The 18,011-nt window shown below is 47.7% G+C and overlaps 1 long non-coding RNA gene and 1 pseudogene across 3 annotated transcripts; both read left to right on the forward strand.

Moving 5' to 3' along the window:
- LOC118380855 (BCL-6 corepressor-like) overlaps positions 1–18,011 on the forward strand; it is a 100,993-nt pseudogene that overhangs the window by 23,824 nt on the left and 59,158 nt on the right.
- LOC127920175 (uncharacterized) lies at positions 4–3,901 on the forward strand. 3 transcript variants are annotated; one of them, XR_008105335.1, is made up of 4 exons: positions 4–549; positions 662–773; positions 1,538–1,649; positions 3,843–3,901. It is a non-coding gene; the product is annotated as an uncharacterized LOC127920175 (long non-coding RNA). The 3 variants fall into 3 exon arrangements; XR_008105334.1 differs by lacking the exon at positions 3,843–3,901 and adding an exon at positions 3,703–3,761; XR_008105336.1 differs by lacking the exons at positions 4–549; positions 3,843–3,901 and adding an exon at positions 998–1,053 and having other exon boundaries at positions 630–773; positions 1,538–1,726.

Raw genomic sequence — 18,011 nt, forward strand, 5'->3', positions numbered from 1 at the left:
CGCTCCACACACACACACACACTCCTACCTACCTCAAAGAGCTGCTGCGTACTTCCTCCCTGCCTAGGGACAGCCCCAGAGCTGTAACACGGTGCAGCAGCTCGTAACCAGCGGATACGGGGAGGTAAACACATCCGCCCGACCTGCCTAGCCTCCCCCTCTCTTTCCCTTCCTCATGAGGGCTGACAGAGGGGTTTTTCTCTCTCTATTGTAACAAAACAGCCTTCATATTTAACCCTTCCCTGTCCTTCCTCTATATAACAGGAGCTGCTTTGCATATGAAGCCACACCATTAGAATGTGTGGGAGAGGAATTTGGAGTCTATATGAGGGGAAGATATTTCAACACGCTGTGTGTTATAGCTCTTACGGCATAGTGCAGGTCATATAGCTGTTATGACATAGTGCAGGTCATATAGCTGTTATGGCATAGTGCAGGGCATATAGCTGTTATGGCATAGTGCAGGGCATATAGCTGTTATGACATAGTGCAGGGCATATAGCTGTTATGACATAGTGCAGGGCATATAGCTGTTATGACATAGTGCAGGTCATATAGCTGTTATGGCATAGTGCAGGGCATATAGCTGTTATGACATAGTGCAGGGCATATAGCTGTTACGGCATAGTGCAGGTCATATAGCTGTTATGACATAGTGCAGGGCATATAGCTGTTATGACATAGTGCAGGGCATATAGCTGTTATGACATAGTGCAGGGCATATAGCTGTTATGACATAGTGCAGGGCATATAGCTGTTATGACATAGTGCAGGTCATATAGCTGTTACGGCATAGTGCAGGTCATATAGCTGTTATGACATAGTGCAGGTCATATAGCTGTTATGACATAGTGCAGGGCATATAGCTGTTACGACATAGTGCAGGTCATATAGCTGTTATGACATAGTGCAGGTCATATAGCTGTTATGACATAGTGCAGGTCATATAGCTGTTATGACATAGTGTAGGTCATATAGCTGTTATGACATAGTGCAGGGCATATAGCTGTTATGACATAGTGCAGGGCATATAGCTGTTATGACATAGTGCAGGTCATATAGCTGTTATGGCATAGTGCAGGTCATATAGCTGTTATGACATAGTGCAGGTCATATAGCTGTTATGACATAGTGCAGGTCATATAGCTGTTATGACATAGTGCAGGTCATATAGCTGTTATGACATAGTGTAGGGCATATAGCTGTTATGACATAGTGTAGGGCATATAGCTGTTATGACATAGTGCAGGGCATATAGCTGTTATGACATAGTGTAGGTCATATAGCTGTTATGACATAGTGACATAGTGCAGGGCATATAGCTGTTATGACATAGTGCAGGGCATATAGCTGTTATGACATAGTGTAGGTCATATAGCTGTTATGACATAGTGTAGGGCATATAGCTGTTATGGCATAGTGCAGGTCATATAGCTGTTATGACATAGTGCAGGTCATATAGCTGTTATGGCATAGTGTAGGTCATATAGCTGTTATGACATAGTGCAGGTCATATAGCTGTTATGACATAGTGCAGGGCATATAGCTGTTATGACATAGTGCAGGGCATATAGCTGTTATGACATAGTGCAGGGCATATAGCTGTTATGACATAGTGCAGGGCATATAGCTGTTATGACATAGTGCAGGTCATATAGCTGTTATGACATAGTGTAGGTCATATAGCTGTTATGGCATAGTGCAGGTCATATAGCTGTTATGACATAGTGTAGGTCATATAGCTGTTATGGCATAGTGCAGGGCATATAGCTGTTATGACATAGTGCAGGGCATATAGCTGTTATGACATAGTGTAGGTCATATAGCTGTTATGACATAGTGCAGGTCATATAGCTGTTATGGCATAGTGTAGGTCATATAGCTGTTGTGACATAGTGCAGGTCATATAGCTGTTGTGACATAGTGCAGGTCATATAGCTGTTATGACATAGTGCAGGTCATATAGCTGTTATGGCATAGTGTAGGTCATATGGCTGTTATGACATAGTGTAGGTCATATAGCTGTTATGACATAGTGCAGGTCATATAGCTGTTATGGCATAGTGCAGGTCATATAGCTGTTATGGCATAGTGCAGGTCATATAGCTGTTGTGACATAGTGCAGGTCATATAGCTGTTATGGCATAGTGCAGGGCATATAGCTGTTGTGACATAGTGTAGGTCATATGGCTGTTATGGCATAGTGCAGGTCATATAGCTGTTGTGACATAGTGTAGGTCATATGGCTGTTATGGCATAGTGCAGGTCATATAGCTGTTATGACATAGTGCAGGTCATATAGCTGTTATGGCATAGTGCAGGTCATATAGCTGTTGTGACATAGTGCAGGTCATATAGCTGTTATGGCATAGTGCAGGTCATATAGCTGTTATGGCATAGTGCAGGTCATATAGCTGTTATGACATAGTGTAGGTCATATAGCTGTTATGGCATAGTGTAGGTCATATGGCTGTTATGACATAGTGTAGGTCATATAGCTGTTGTGACATAGTGTAGGTCATATAGCTGTTATGGCATAGTGCAGGTCATATAGCTGTTATGGCATAGTGCAGGTCATATAGCTGTTATGGCATAGTGTAGGTCATATAGCTGTTATGGCATAGTGTAGGTCATATAGCTGTTGTGACATAGTGTAGGTCATATGGCTGTTGTGACATAGTGCAGGTCATATAGCTGTTATGGCATAGTGTAGGTCATATAGCTGTTGTGACATAGTGTAGGTCATATAGCTGTTATGGCATAGTGTAGGTCATATAGCTGTTGTGACATAGTGTAGGTCATATGGCTGTTATGGCATAGTGCAGGTCATATAGCTGTTGTGACATAGTGTAGGTCATATAGCTGTTATGGCATAGTGCAGGTCATATAGCTGTTATGGCATAGTGCAGGTCATATAGCTGTTATGACATAGTGTAGGTCATATAGCTGTTATGGCATAGTGTAGGTCATATATGGCTGTTATGACATAGTGTAGGTCATATAGCTGTTATGACATAGTGCAGGTCATATAGCTGTTATGGCATAGTGCAGGTCATATAGCTGTTATGGCATAGTGCAGGTCATATAGCTGTTATGGCATAGTGTAGGTCATATGGCTGTTATGACATAGTGTAGGTCATATAGCTGTTATGACATAGTGCAGGTCATATAGCTGTTATGGCATAGTGCAGGTCATATAGCTGTTATGGCATAGTGCAGGTCATATAGCTGTTATGACATAGTGCAGGGCATATAGCTGTTATGACATAGTGCAGGTCATATAGCTGTTATGGCATATTGCAGGGCATATAGCTGTTATGACATAGTGTAGGTCATATAGCTGTTATGACATAGTGCAGGGCATATAGCTGTTATGACATAGTGCAGGTCATATAGCTGTTATGACATAGTGCAGGTCATATAGCTGTTATGACATAGTGTAGGGCATATAGCTGTTATGACATAGTGCAGGTCATATAGCTGTTATGGCATATTGCAGGGCATATAGCTGTTATGACATAGTGTAGGTCATATAGCTGTTATGACATAGTGCAGGGCATATAGCTGTTATGACATAGTGTAGGTCATATAGCTGTTATGACATAGTGCAGGTCATATAGCTGTTATGACATAGTGTAGGGCATATATTATATAGCTGTTATGACATAGTGCAGGTCATGTAGCTGTTATGGCATAGTGCAGGGCATATAGCTGTTATGACATAGTGCAGGGCATATAGCTGTTATGACATAGTGCAGGTCATATAGCTGTTATGACATAGTGCAGGTCATATAGCTGTTATGGCATAGTGCAGGGCATATAGCTGTTATGGCATAGTGCAGGGCATATAGCTGTTATGACATAGTGCAGGGCATATAGCTGTTATGACATAGTGCAGGTCATATAGCTGTTATGGCATAGTGCAGGTCATATAGCTGTTATGGCATAGTGCAGGGCATATAGCTGTTATGACATAGTGCAGGTCATATAGCTGTTATGACATAGTGTAGGTCATATAGCTGTTATGGCATAGTGCAGGTCATATAGCTGTTATGACATAGTGCAGGTCATATAGCTGTTATGACATAGTGCAGGTCATATAGCTGTTATGGCATAGTGTAGGTCATATAGCTGTTATGACATAGTGCAGGTCATATAGCTGATGAGAGGCTGTTATGACATAGTGCAGGTCATATAGCTGTTATGACATAGTGCAGGTCATATAGCTGTTATGACATAGTGCAGGTCATATAGCTGTTATGACATAGTGCAGGTCATATAGCTGTTATGACATAGTGCAGGTCATATAGCTGTTATGGCATAGTGTAGGTCATATAGCTGTTATGACATAGTGCAGGTCATATAGCTGTTATGACATAGTGCAGGTCATATAGCTGTTATGACATAGTGCAGGTCATATAGCTGTTATGACATAGTGCAGGTCATATAGCTGTTATGACATAGTGCAGGTCATATAGCTGTTATGGCATAGTGCAGGTCATATACAGTGGGGCAAAAAAGTATTTAGTCAGCCACCAGTTGTGCAAGTTCTCCCACTTAAAAAGATGAGAGGCCTGTAATTTTCATCATAGATACACTTCAACTATGACAGACAAAATGAGGGGGAAAAATCCAGAAAATCACATTGTAGGATTTTTAATGAATTTATTTGCAAATATAAGTATTTGGTCAATAACAATAACAATTTTATCTCAATATTTTGTTATATACCCTTTTTTGGCAATGACAGAGGTCAAACGTTTTCTGGAAGTCTTCACAAGGTTTTCACACACTGTTGCTGGTATTTTGGCCCATTCCTCCATGCAGATCTCCTCTAGAGCAGTGATGTTTTGGGGCTGTTGCTGGGCAACACGGACTTTCAACTCCCTCCAAAGATGTTCTATGGGGTTGAGATCTGGAGACTGGCTAGGCCACTCCAGGACCTTGAAATGCTTCTTACGAAGCCACTCCTTCGTTGCCCGGGCAGTGTGTTTGGGATCATTGTCATGCTGAAAGACCCAGCCACGTTTCATCTTCAATGCCCTTGCTGATGGAAGGAGGTTTTCACTCAAAATCTCACGATACATGGCCCCATTCATTCTTTCCTTTACACGGATCAGTCGTCCTGGTCCCTTTGCAGAAAAACAGCCCCAAAGCATGATGTTTCCACCCCCATGCTTCACAGTAGGTATTGTGTTCTTTGGATGCAACTCAGCATTCTTTGTCCTCCAAACACGACGAGTTGAGTTTTTACCAAAAAGCTATATTTTGGTTTCATCTGACCATATGACATTCTCCCAATCTTCTTCTGGATCATCCAAATGCTCTCGAGCAAACTTCAGACGGGCCTGGACATGTACTGGCTTAAGCAGGGGACACGTCTGGCACTGCAGGATTTGAGACCCTGGCGGCGTAGTGTGTTACTGATGGTAGGTTTTGTTACTTTGGTCCCAGCTCTCTGCAGGTCATTCACTAGGACCCTCGTGTGGTTCTGGGATTTTTGCTCACCGTTCTTGTGATCATTTTGAACCCACGGGGTGAGATCTTGTGTGGAGCCCCAGATTGAGGGAGATTACCAGTTGTCTTGTATGCCTTCCATTTTCTAATAATTGCTCCCACAGTTGATTTCTTCAAACCAAGCTGCTTACCTATTGCAAATTCAGTCTTCCCAGCCTGGTACAGGTCTACAATTTTGTTTCTGGTGTCCTTTGACAGCTCTTTGGTCTTGGCCATTTGGAGTGTGACTGTTTGAGGTTGTGGACAGGTGTCTTGTATACTGATAACAAGTTCAAACAGGTGCCATTAATACAGGTAACGAGTGGAGGACAGAGGAGCCTCTTAAAGAAGAAGTTATAGGTTTGTGAGAGCCAGAAATCTTGCTTGTTTGTAGGTGACCAAATACATATTTTCCACCATAATTTGCAAATAAATACATTTAAAATCCTACAATGTGATTTTCTGGATTTTTTCTTTTTTTTGTCTGTCATAGTTGAAGTGTACCTATGATGAAAATTACAGGCCTCTCATCTTTTTAAGTGGGAGAACTTGCACAATTGGTGGCTGACTAAATAGTTTTTTGCCCCACTGTAGCTGTTATCGCATAGTGCACGGCATGGGTGAACTTCCTCTCTGGATGTTTTGGAAACCAGTGGACATCGCACGCAGTGGCACGCGTTGACAACACGCCACCAAAGGGGGGGGGGTGTTACCATGGTGACCCCCCCCTTTGGTGGCGTGTTGCCATGGCGCAGACGCTGTCATTATGGGGTGCGCGCTGTGCCGAGCAGAGTGGCGTGAGTCATATGATGCTGTTTGCCAGATGGAGAGATATTTGGGGCGCTGGCAGGACAGGACCTGGGGGGATGGGTGTGTGTCCCAGAGCAGGGCCAGTACAACGGCAGCCCTGTGAGGCAGCACAGCATGTAGCCAGGGTCTGGGCTACAGCCAGAGAAAGAGAGAGAGAAAGCGAGTGGAAAGATAGAATTGGAAAAAGAAAGAGTGGGCGATGGAGAGCAGACACCCCCACCAGCTGCCTTTGATCCAAGCGGCTGCTTTAGAGCCTGGAGACATTCTCAAGGAGCCTTTTACAGCCCCGGACATGCAGAGGAGGGAGGGAGGTCTGGAAAAGTGAGAGAGGACAGAGGGAAAGAGAGAGGGCAGAGAGAAAGGGAGAGAGCTGGAAGCAGCAGTGGGTGGGAATAGGGGGCAGAGCTGGAAGCAGCAGTGGGTGGGAATAGGGGGCAGAGCTGGAAGCAGCAGTGGGTGGGAATAGGGGGCAGAGCTGGAAGCAGCAGTGGGTGGGAATAGGGGGCAGAGCTGGAAGCAGCAGTGGGTGGGAATAGGGGGCAGAGCTGGAAGCAGCAGTGGGTGGGAATAGGGGCAGAGCTGGAAGCAGCAGTGGGTGGGAATAGGGGGCAGAGCTGGAAGCAGCAGTGGGTGGGAATAGGGGGCAGAGCTGGAAGACAGCCCGAGCTGATGTTTGAAGCTAATTTGAGCCCAGGGAGTTGGAAAGACCCAGTCTCTCTCGCTCTCTCTGCCCCTCTCTCTCTCTGCCCCTCTCTCTCTCTCTGCCCCCTCTCTCTCTCTCTCTCTCTCTCTCTCTCTCTCTGCCTTTCTCTATCTCTGCCTTTCTCTCTCTCTGCCTTTGTCGCTCTCTGCCTCTCTATCTCGCTCTCTGCCTTTCTCTCTCTCTGCCTCTCTCTCTCTGCCTTTCTCTCTCTCTGCCTCTCTCTCTCTCTGCCCCTCTCTCTCTCTGCCCCTCTCTCTCTCTGCCTCTCTCTCTCTGCCCTCTCTCTCTCTGCCTCTCTCTCTCTGCCTTTCTCTATCTCTGCCTTTCTCTCTCTCTGCCTTTCTCTCTCTCTGCCTCTCTATCTCGCTCTCTGCCTTTCTCTCTCTCTGCCTCTCTCTCTCTCTCTCTCTGCCTTTCTCTCTCTCTGCCTTTCTCTCTCTCTGCCCCTCTCTCTCTCTCCCCCTCTCTCTCTCTGCCCCTCTCTCTCTCTGCCTCTCTCTCTCTGCCCCTCTCTCTCTGCCTCTCTCTCTCTCTGCCTTTCTCTCTCTCTGCCTTTCTCTCTCTCTGCCTCTCTCTCTGTCTCTCTATCTCGCTCTCTGCCTCTCTCTCTCTGCCTCTCTCTCTCTCTCTGCCTCTCTCTCTTTCGCTGCTCTCTCTCTCTCGCTGCCTCTCTCTCTCTCGCTGCCTCTCTTGCTGCCTCTGTGTGTGGGAAGAACATGGTGGGCCTCGGCCAAACATAGGGGTGGCTGCTGGGCTGGTTAGTGGCTGCTGTTTATGTGGGGAGTATTTTCTACCTCGTCTTGAGCCTGGACCAGCGGTCATCATTTTAAACTGATTTAGTTTGATGAGAGTGCTGTGGTTTCTCCAGTGCTGCTCAGTGTATTTGATTATCCCCCTTCTGTGTGTGTGTGTGCAGGTGTGCAGCTGACGTGCCCCAACAACAGAGTGCCTGTTCTCAAGCGATGCCCACACACCGAGGGCCTCCCTCCCAGAGAGAGGGAGCACGCTGGCCCCGACCTGGGGGAGAGGAAGAGGGGGATGATGCTGGAGAAAGAGGAGAGGGTGTGTGTGCTCCCACGGGAGCGGTCTGCCAGCCTGCCCACGGCCCCAGTGGAAAGGCTGGCCCAGAAGGATGCCAACCCTGGCATCATGCCCACCATGCCAGCCTCCATGCCCACTGCGGTGCCTGGCAGGAAACACGCATATGCCCTGGAACCGTGCCAGCCACTCCAGGCCGACAGCCAGGGGAAAGAGCGGGAGGAAAATGAGAGAGAAGAGGAGAAGGAGGAGACGATGGATGTTCCAGCCAAAAGAGCCAGGCTAACCAACGGTAAGGGCCCTCGGCATGGATCTATTTACCTCTCCATTATTCTTCCCTTCCTCTTTCTCTCCCTCCTTCCTCATCCCTCACTCGGTGACAAGAGAATCCCCCCATCCTGTCTGTCATCACTCTCTCCCCGGCCTGGATTCATCTGCTTTCATGTGGCTGGGCTCTCTCACTCCCTCTCTCACTCCTTCTCTCACTCCTTCTCTCCCTCTCTCACTCCTTCTCTAACTCCCTCTCTCACTCCTTCTCTCTCACTCCTTCTCTCACTCCTTCTCTCCCTCTCTCACTCCTTCTCTAACTCCCTCTCTCACTCCTTCTCTCTCTCACTCCTTCTCTCCCTCCATCTCTCGCCCTCTCTCTCCTTCCATCTCCTCTCTCTTCCTCAATCTCTCTCCTTCCATCTCCTCTCTCTCCCTCCATCTCTCTCCCTCTCTCTCCCTCCATCTCCTCTCTCCCTCCTTCTCTCCCTCTCTCACTCCTCTCTCTCTCTCCTTCTCTCTCTCTCTCCTTCTCTCACTCCTTCTCTCCCTCTCTCACTCCTTCTCTCCCTCTCTCACTGGTCCTTCTGTAGCTCAGTTGGTAGAGCATGGCGCTTGTAACGCCAGGGTAGTGGGTTCGATCCCTGGGACCACCCATACGTAGAATGTATGCACACATGACTGTAAGTCGCTTTGGATAAAAGCGTCTGCTAAATGGCATATTATATTATATTATTATTATATTCTCTCCCTCTCTCACTCCTTCTCTCCCTCTCTCACTCCTTCTCCCACTCCCTCTCTCTCTCACTCCTTCTCTCCCTCTCTCACTCCTTCTCTCCCTCTCTCACTCCTTCTCTCCCTCCTCCTCTCTCCCTCTCTCACTCCTCCTCTCACTCCCTCTCTCTCTCACTCCTTCTCTCCCTCTCTCACTCCTTCTCTCCCTCTCTCACTCATTCTCTCCCTCTCTCACTCCTTCTCTCACTCCCTCTCTCTCTCACTCCTTCTCTCACTCCCTCTCTCTCACTCCTTCTCTCCCTCTCTCACTCCTTCTCTCCCTCTCTCACTCCTTCTCTCCCTCTCTCACTCTTTCTCTCCCTCTCTCACTCCTTCTCTCCCTCTCTCCCTCTCTCCCTCTCTCACTCCTTCTCTCCCTCTCTCACTCCTTCTCTCCCTCTCTCACTCTTTCTCTCCCTCTCTCACTCCTCTCTCCCTCTCTCCCTCTCTCCCTCTCTCACTCCTTCTCTCCCTCTCTCACTCCTTCTCTCCCTCTCTCACTCCTTCTCTCCCTCTCTCTCCCTCTCTCACTCCTTCTCTCCCTCTCTCACTCCTTCTCTCCCTCTCTCACTCCTTCTCTCTCTCACTCCCTCTCTCTCTCACTCCTTCTCTCCCTCTCTCACTCCTTCTCTCTCTCTCACTCCTTCTCTCCCTCTCTCACTCCTTCTCTCCCTCTCTCCTTCTCTCCCTCTCTCACTCCTTCTCTCCCTCTCTCACTTCTTCTCTCCCTCTCTCACTCCTTCTCTCCCTCTCTCTCTCCCTCTCTCTCTCCTCTCTCTCTCTCACTCCTTCTCTCCCTCTCTCACTCCTTCTCTCCCTCTCTCACTCCTTCTCTCTCTCTCACTCCTTCTCTCACTCCCTCTCTCTCTCACTCCTTCTCTCCCTCTCTCACTCCTTCTCTCCCTCTCTCACTCCTTCTCTCCCTCTCTCCCTCTCTCACTCCTTCTCTCCCTCTCTCACTCCTTCTCTCCCTCTCTCCCTCTCTCACTCCCTCTCTCCCTCTCTCACTCCCTCTCTCCCTCTCTCTCTCCCTCTCTCCCTCTCTCACTCCTTCTCTCCCTCTCTCACTCCTTCTCTCACTCCCCTCTCTCTCACTCCTTCTCTCCCTCTCTCACTCCTTCTCTCCCTCTCTCACTCCTTCTCTCTCTCACTCCCTCTCTCTCTCACTCCTTCTCTCCCTCTCTCACTCCTTCTCTCCCTCTCTCACTCCTTCTCTCCCTCTCTCTCTCCTTCTCTCCCTCTGTCGTTCTCTTTTGTGGTGGTGTCTTTCTCAGTCTTTTCATGTAGTGTGATTTGTGTTCAGTTGCCTACACGAAACCAAACACACAAACACACACACACACACACTCAGCTGTGATTCGTCAAGGGGCTCTGCGGTGTCGTGCTTCACAAACAGACCAGTTTGGTTTCAACCCAAAATAACATTCTGAGAATCGCTACTTTATTTAAAACTCTGTGGAATTGCTCCCATTTGTTGTTAACAGGGGGTTGGAGGTGAGCTCTTTCACAACAGCACAGCTTTTCATTTAAAAACAAATGTTTAACTTATTTTATTAGCTGAGCTTCCAATGCAACTAAATTCATTAGATTCAAGCGCATTTCGTTACAATTCGTGCCTCTTTATATGGAAAGGATCAACTGGATTTTTCCACCCAAATGTAATTTGAGAAAGATGTGTTTTCATGTGTTTTCCGTTCATTATTATATTATTTCTATTTGAAAGTGTTGGTGGATTTGGGGAGGGACGGTGAACAGGAGAGATGGGAGAAGGTTTCCAGTGTACCATTACACAGCCTCAATGGGGTCTTTTCTCTTTCATCTCCAGTAGCTTGTTGCTCTAACTGAACTTCATCAATCATCTAACCCACAATGACTTGGTTTCCCAAACGTTGATTTAACCTCTGGTCGTCCATCTCCCCAGGCCCCACTGAGCCCGTCCCAGAGGAACTAAAGAACCTCAAGGTGTGTATCGAACTGACGGGCCTCCGACTCAGCAAGCCCCGCCTCGCCCAGGAGCTCAGCCAATGGCAGGCCGCCACCCAGAGGTCGACAGAGGTCAACGGAAGCATGGCCATGACGACGACCCTGCCCAACGGGTGCCCCGAGGTTGGCGTCACAGACAGGAAAGTTGCCTCACAGGAAGACCGGAGCCTGAAACGCAGGTCAGAGGTCAACGGCCACGCCTGGTGCCATGAAACGTTTGGTCACGGCGACATCGAGCGAGGTACGTTAAAACAAAGTTGATAAAAATGGCTTATTTTGGGTCTTCTAGAGTTTGGGTTTTCGTATAATAATCATCCATCCAACCATCCTTTCTGGCAGATGTTGACAACAGTTTTCAGTTGAGTCACGGAGGCATTGGGCTGTGTGGATGTGGAATGCATGACAATCATGTTCTTTACAACCGTCCATAAAGAACAATAACCCCACCTTTTATTGACTCAGCACCAATAAAAGCCACTCCAGCACTGTAGCGTTGAGTCACTCACTGCATTCAGCACCATGAATGTATTTCACTGCACATTTCACTGCACCTATTTCATTAGTTAAACATTTTGGGGACGAGCTTTGCTCCCATTTTCCACCTTTTCACTGTAGGCTACGGGCGTGTTGCCTTGGCTAAATGACCTTGAAGATTGGCCTGTCGCCAGCTAGCTAGCGTAGGCTACGTGTTGTATGTACCCTTCGGGGGTACAGAGGGAACAGAGGTCAGGGGAGCGGGCTGAGCAGTGAACGTGAAACACCAGGTGTTGGTGTGGTAACGAAGGCAGTAGGCAGCCGTTTTGGGGATATGTTAGTGGTTGTCTGGGTGACAGACGGCTTGTCCCTCTCTCCTTCTCTCTAGATTTCTGCCCGTCTGACTCTCTTGCTCTTTCTCACACAACGTTCTCTCTCTCTCCCACTACCTCTCTCTGGCACTTAAACGATATCACCGTGGCAACTCGTGCCTGGGCATAATGAGGCGTGAGATTCCCCTGTTAATAACACTGGTAGTTCAACCAGCAGTTCTCTCTCTGCTTTTTCCTGGGGGTTTTCTCTCCGCCAGCCAATGTATTTTTTCCCCCTCTGTCTCTCACTTTCTCATCTCAGCGTCTCCAATTTAGCATCTCTGATTTATTTCCTTCCATTCCTTCTCTCGCCTCTCTCTTTCTCCTATCTCTCTCCTTGATATCGTATCCTCCTTCGTTGTCTTCAGTAAAGAGTCTAACTGTGTGAGCACTCACGGCTCCTCTGGCGTATGGAACATGCAGAGGTGTGTGTCAGTCAAACTGCTCTTCTCTGAATCGCTTTTCAGCCGTGTTGCATTCTAATGGTTGTTTAACACACACACACACACACACACACACACACACACACACACACACACACACACACACACACACACACACACACACACACACACACACACACACACACACACACACACACACACACACACACACACACACACACACACACACACACTCAACGGTCCACAAATAGATATCCGCTTTGCAACAGACACACACACTCCTTCGCATCCCCTGTGCTACACACACCGCTCAGTCAGACACACACACACACACCCTCTGTGTAAGTGACTAGACACTACACACACACACCCCACCCTTTCCATTAGTCTCGTTTGTCAGGGCGTTTAGAGGTGTGTTCAAAGTTCTTCCACGTTGTCCCAGGGTTTGTCAGGGCGTTTAGAGGTGTGTTCAAAGCTCCTCCACGTTGTCCCAGGGTTTGTCAGGGCGTTTAGAGGTGTGTTCAAAGCTCCTCCACGTTGTCCCAGGGTTTGTCAGGGCGTTTAGAGGTGTGTTCAAAGCTCCTCCACGTTGTCCCAGGGTTTGTCAGGGCGTTTAGAGGTGTGTTCAAAGCTCCTCCACGTTGTCCCAGGGTTTGTCAGGGCGTTTAGAGGTGTGTTCAAAGCTCCTCCACGTTGTCCCAGGGTTTGTCAGGGCGTTTAGAGGTGTGTTCAAAACTCCTCCACGTTGTCCCAGGGTTTGTCGGCTCATTTGAAGATGTGCAGATAAGAGCCCTGTTAAACGTTGAGTGGTGTAAAAGGGGTTGAATAGGATGAGGGGTGACATGATGTTTAAAGTGGGTCCTCTAAGCCCTGGAGGAAACACAACAGTACAGGGTATTAATTACACCTTATTGGAGAAGGGAAGCGGTTTACACACCACACATGCTTTAGTGCGCGACACCTCTCTGGGGACTGTTCCCTGTGCTGGGAGGAGGGAGGGGGGTCAGAGGTAGCTAGGGGATAATAGGCATCGCCCTGCATACTGCGAGACAGGTTGACACACACACACACACACACACACACACACACACACACACACACACACACACACACACACACACACACACACACACAAACACACTTGTGTGTGTGTGTGTTCTCTGCAGATAGGAATTGTTTTGTGGTAAGCAGAACATGTGCCTATTGTTGTCATGGTACCCAGTCTGTCCATAGAGTCCTTGAGACACGCACACAATATAGGGTCATTTTTCCCTCACACCATTTAGCCCCTCCTCCATTTACCAGGAAAGAGCTGTGGTGTGTGACCAGGTAAGTGTGAGAACGTGTGTGTGGTGGATTGGCCTCTCCCCTCTGGATATCCTCAGAGGAGGAGAGAGGAGGAAGGCCATTTGCAGCGAGCCTCCCGCCCAGCACGATAAATCATTTACCAGATGGACGAGTTAAACCTCCCCACTGGCTCTCTGAAACCGCCTCTCTGTCTCTTCACCACGTGTGTGTGCGTGCAAATGAGTGTGTGTATCGCTGTGTATTGCAGCTGCACCCAGGGTCTGTCATTTCGTATGTTTCATGTCGCTGTTGGTGCACGCAATGGAAAACAGCTGACACACACCCTCCTCTCGCTTCCCCCCCAGTCCCTTGTGTTTTATCTCGCTCTCTCACTCTCTCCTACACTCTCTCTCGCTCTCTTTGTTCTGCTCCTTCTCCCTCCCCCGCTCGCTCTCTCTCGCTCGCGCGCTCTTTGTCTCGCAGGCTTGCTGCCCTTTTGCAATCACTCTCCATCTCTCAATCTCTCACCTCTCTGTTTTCCCTCTCTTTCTGTCATATTTCATATATCCCTCCTGTATCCCATAACCCCCTCCTCTAGATCAGATTCCCCAGATACCACGGACGTCTTCGTGAGGACGGCACTCTATAGCATTCAGTCCCAGCCCTCTGTCTCATCACGTTCTCTAACGAGACCTTGGAGAAAAGTACATGCTTGTTTTGTTTTCATCCTAGAAAAAAGAGACACTTGGGAAAGAACAGACTTTTTTTCTGGTGTTGGCTGTTGCACATGGCCTTGAAACAAACAATAGTCCGTTCTATCTTTATCAGGTCCACCAGGTGTGTTGGTGCTGGGCTGGAACAAAAGCCTCCACTCACAGTAGTGCCAGGGGATAAGTAGTATTTGTAGTGTAATTTAGCTGGTTGTATTTGCTCTGTGGGAGATGGTTCTGTTTGCCGGGACTTGATCAGCTAACCTCTCCCATCCCTCCCTCTGTCTAGTGGTGCTGCCGTCTGTTCCTCTGACCCCAGCGCATCGGGACCGCCTCTACCGGACCCCGTCCACCACCCCTGTCAGAAAACCACCCCTGCAGACCACCACACCTGCCCTCACCCCCTTTCACTCCCTGGCCCCTGCACACCCCCACATCACCCTCACCCCCAGCCCTCCACGGCTGCCAGACAAGAGACAGAGGCTAAAAGAACACCGCAGGACCAGCGCTTTAGGACTGGGACCCCCCGGCCCTCACCCCGACCATGACCCTAACCCAACGGGGGACCTGGTGGCCCCCAGACTCCGTTGGCACGGCGACCAGGACAAGCCCAAGGGCAAGCGGCAGTGCAAGACTAAACACACCACCCAGAGGGAGAGAGAGAGGCTGGGGAATGAAGAACTGATGGAAGAGAGGGAGAGAGAGAGACTGGGGAATGAAGAACTGATGGAAGAGAGGGAGAGAGAGAGGCTGGGGAATGAAGAACTGAGGGAAGAGAGGGAGAGAGAGAGACTGGGGAATGAAGAACTGAGGGAAGAGAGGGAGAATAAGGTGAGTGGAACACACACACTCCTCTTCACGCTTTTGTGCACACACTCTTGCGGAAACATTCTCTCTGTTTTTTTGTCATCCTCTCTCCCAGTGTGTGAGAGATCGAGTCCTCTGTGTTCCACTGTGTGTTCCCATTGGCTGAAATCCCCCCCCTGGGCAGAGCTCCTTAAATATGCTTCAAATCACAACCATGTTGATTATTACAATTATAGAGCTTATTGGAGCTCACTGGGAAAGCTCAGAGGGAGATGTGCTTGGGGTCACTGCGAGTGTGTGTTTGTGTGTCGCTGCTGTGACCTCCCCCTGCTCTGAGCACAATCCGCCCCAGACTGGAAGAGGAGGGATGGAAGGAGTGAGGGAGGGAGGAAGGGAAAGAGGGTGGAGGGTGAGTGTGCTCTAGAGGTCTGGACTGTGTGACGGAAGCACATTCTTCACAAAACACAGCAACCCCAGGGAGCAGGAATGGGCCTCGGCTGGTGTGTCATGTCTGTGAGAGCCTTGTCTCTGGCTATGTAGATCACAATACTGAGTATACTGCAGGAGTTGTTGTGTGTGTGTGTGTGTGTGTGTGTGTGTGTGTGTGTGTGTGTGTGTGTGTGTGTGTGTGTGTGTGTGTGTGTGTGTGTGTGTGTGTGTGTGTGTGTGTGTGTGTGTGTGTGTGTGTGTGTGTGTCCGTCCAGCCCTGAGGAATTACCCAGCGCAGCAGCTGTCAGCACGGCACCTGCAGAATCACACCACACACACACACACACACACACCCCTCCTCCCCGAGCCCCTCTGCTCCCTTTCCTCTCTTTCTCCTCCTCCTTCCGCCTGCTGCAGTATTCACACACACACACCCAGAGATCTCTCCGGGGCAGACGCGGTGGCTGTATCCTGTTTGCCGTTCACTGGCTGCTGCGAGCGCCGTCGCTGACAGACGTGTCCAAACACACACACATACACACACTGTGCAGATCTATATCATGAAAGCATCGTAACGTCTCTCATGTTACTTTCCTTTTAGAAGCGTCACATTCATTTAACGTGTCTTCAGAATGTGTCAAATCAGGATGCGGAGCCTAAATATGGAGGGGTTTTCAGATCCCATTTCAAATATAGTATTTCATCATCTCATACATGGAGGTAATATTTACATAAAACATCACACTCGGGGTAACAATCTAGATGTAGCAACCATCAACTATTGATATTAACTGGATAACCAACCATCAACTATTGATATTAACTGGATAACCAACCATCAACTATTGATATTAACTGGATAACCAACCATCAACTATTGATATTAACTGGATAACCAACCATCAACTATTGATATTAACTGGATAACCAACCATCAACTATTGATATTAACTGGATAACTAACCATCAACTATTGATAATAACTTATCTTATTAACTTTGCACGTATCCCGTTACCGGGATCATTTTCGTCAATATCAGAGCGTGCAAATTCAAATTAAATTACTAAAAATATTTAATTTTCATGAAATCACAAGTGCAATATAGCATAACAGTTTAGCTTGTTGTTAATCGACCAGGCGTGTCAGATTTCAAAAATGGTTTTCGGCGAAAGCATACCAAGCGTTTATGTAAGGACATCTCTCTCAGAAGACAAAACATTACAAACAACTAGCAGCCAAGTAGATTGGTCACGAAAGTCAGAAAAGCAATAAAATTAATTGCTTACCTTTGATGATCTTCGGATTTTTGCACTCACGAGACTCCCAGTTACACAATAAATGTTCCTTTTGTTCCATAAAGATTATTTTATATCCAAAATACCTCCATTTGGTTGGCGCATTATGTTCAGAAATCCACACGACTGAGCAGAAGAAAATTCCAAATAGCATCCGTAAAGTTCGTAGAAACATGTCAAATGTATTTTATAATCAATCCTCAGGTTGTTTTCACGAAATATAATTGATAATATTTCAACCGGGACTGTAGCTTCTTCAATAGGAGAGAGAAAATGTCTGCTCCAAGCTGTTGCGCATGCAAAACGCTGCTGGCACCTGGTCATACAATGACGCGATGTGATCTTTCGCGCTCATTTTTCAAAATAAAACCCTGAAACTAGGTCTAAAGTCTGTTCATACCATGGGGAAGCCATAGGACAAGGAATCTTGTTGATATTCCTTTAAATGGAGCGAAGGCAGGCAATGAAATGGGGAGCTTTCAGTTAAAACAGCACTTCCGGGTTGGATTTTCCTCAGGTTCTCACCTGCAATATCAGTTCTGTTATACTCACAGACAATATTTTTGACAGTTTTGGAAACTTTTGAGTGTGTTCTATCCTAATCTGACAATTATATGCATATTATAGATTATGGGCCTGAGAAATAGGCAGTTTCATTTGGGTACGTTTTTCATCCAAACATCAAAATACTGCCCCCTGCACTCAAGAGGTTTTTAACTGGATGGCCAACCATCAACTATTGATGCTAACTGGCTGGCCAACCATCAGGAATGTGTGTTGAAGTTATATGAGTAGAATTTGTAACTGCAGTGTGTTGCAATAATGGCTGTCTTTGCTTAACTTATAGTTACTTACAGTGTTACAAAGGAAGCGTATGAGAAAATCAGCTTTTTGTTAGGAGCTTTACATTTTGGAGTAACAATTGGGTGCGCGTGTATCCTGGGGCATTTCTGGCGGTGGGCAGTTAAGTCACGCTCTCGCTCCCCCCCATCTCTCTGTGACAAGCCAGAGCTCATGGTTATAAATGACTTTGCGAGGCCACGGCCAGGGCCCCTGGAGAAGCGCTGACATTTATTAGCCCCGCCACCGCGCAGCCACCGTGTGTGTGTGTGTGTGTGTGTGTGTGTGTGTGTGTGTGTGTGTGTGTGTGTGTGTGTGTGTG

This window comes from Oncorhynchus keta, unplaced genomic scaffold (genome assembly GCF_023373465.1).
Source record: "Oncorhynchus keta strain PuntledgeMale-10-30-2019 unplaced genomic scaffold, Oket_V2 Un_contig_1853_pilon_pilon, whole genome shotgun sequence".
In the NCBI taxonomy this organism is placed as follows: Eukaryota; Metazoa; Chordata; class Actinopteri; order Salmoniformes; family Salmonidae; genus Oncorhynchus; species Oncorhynchus keta.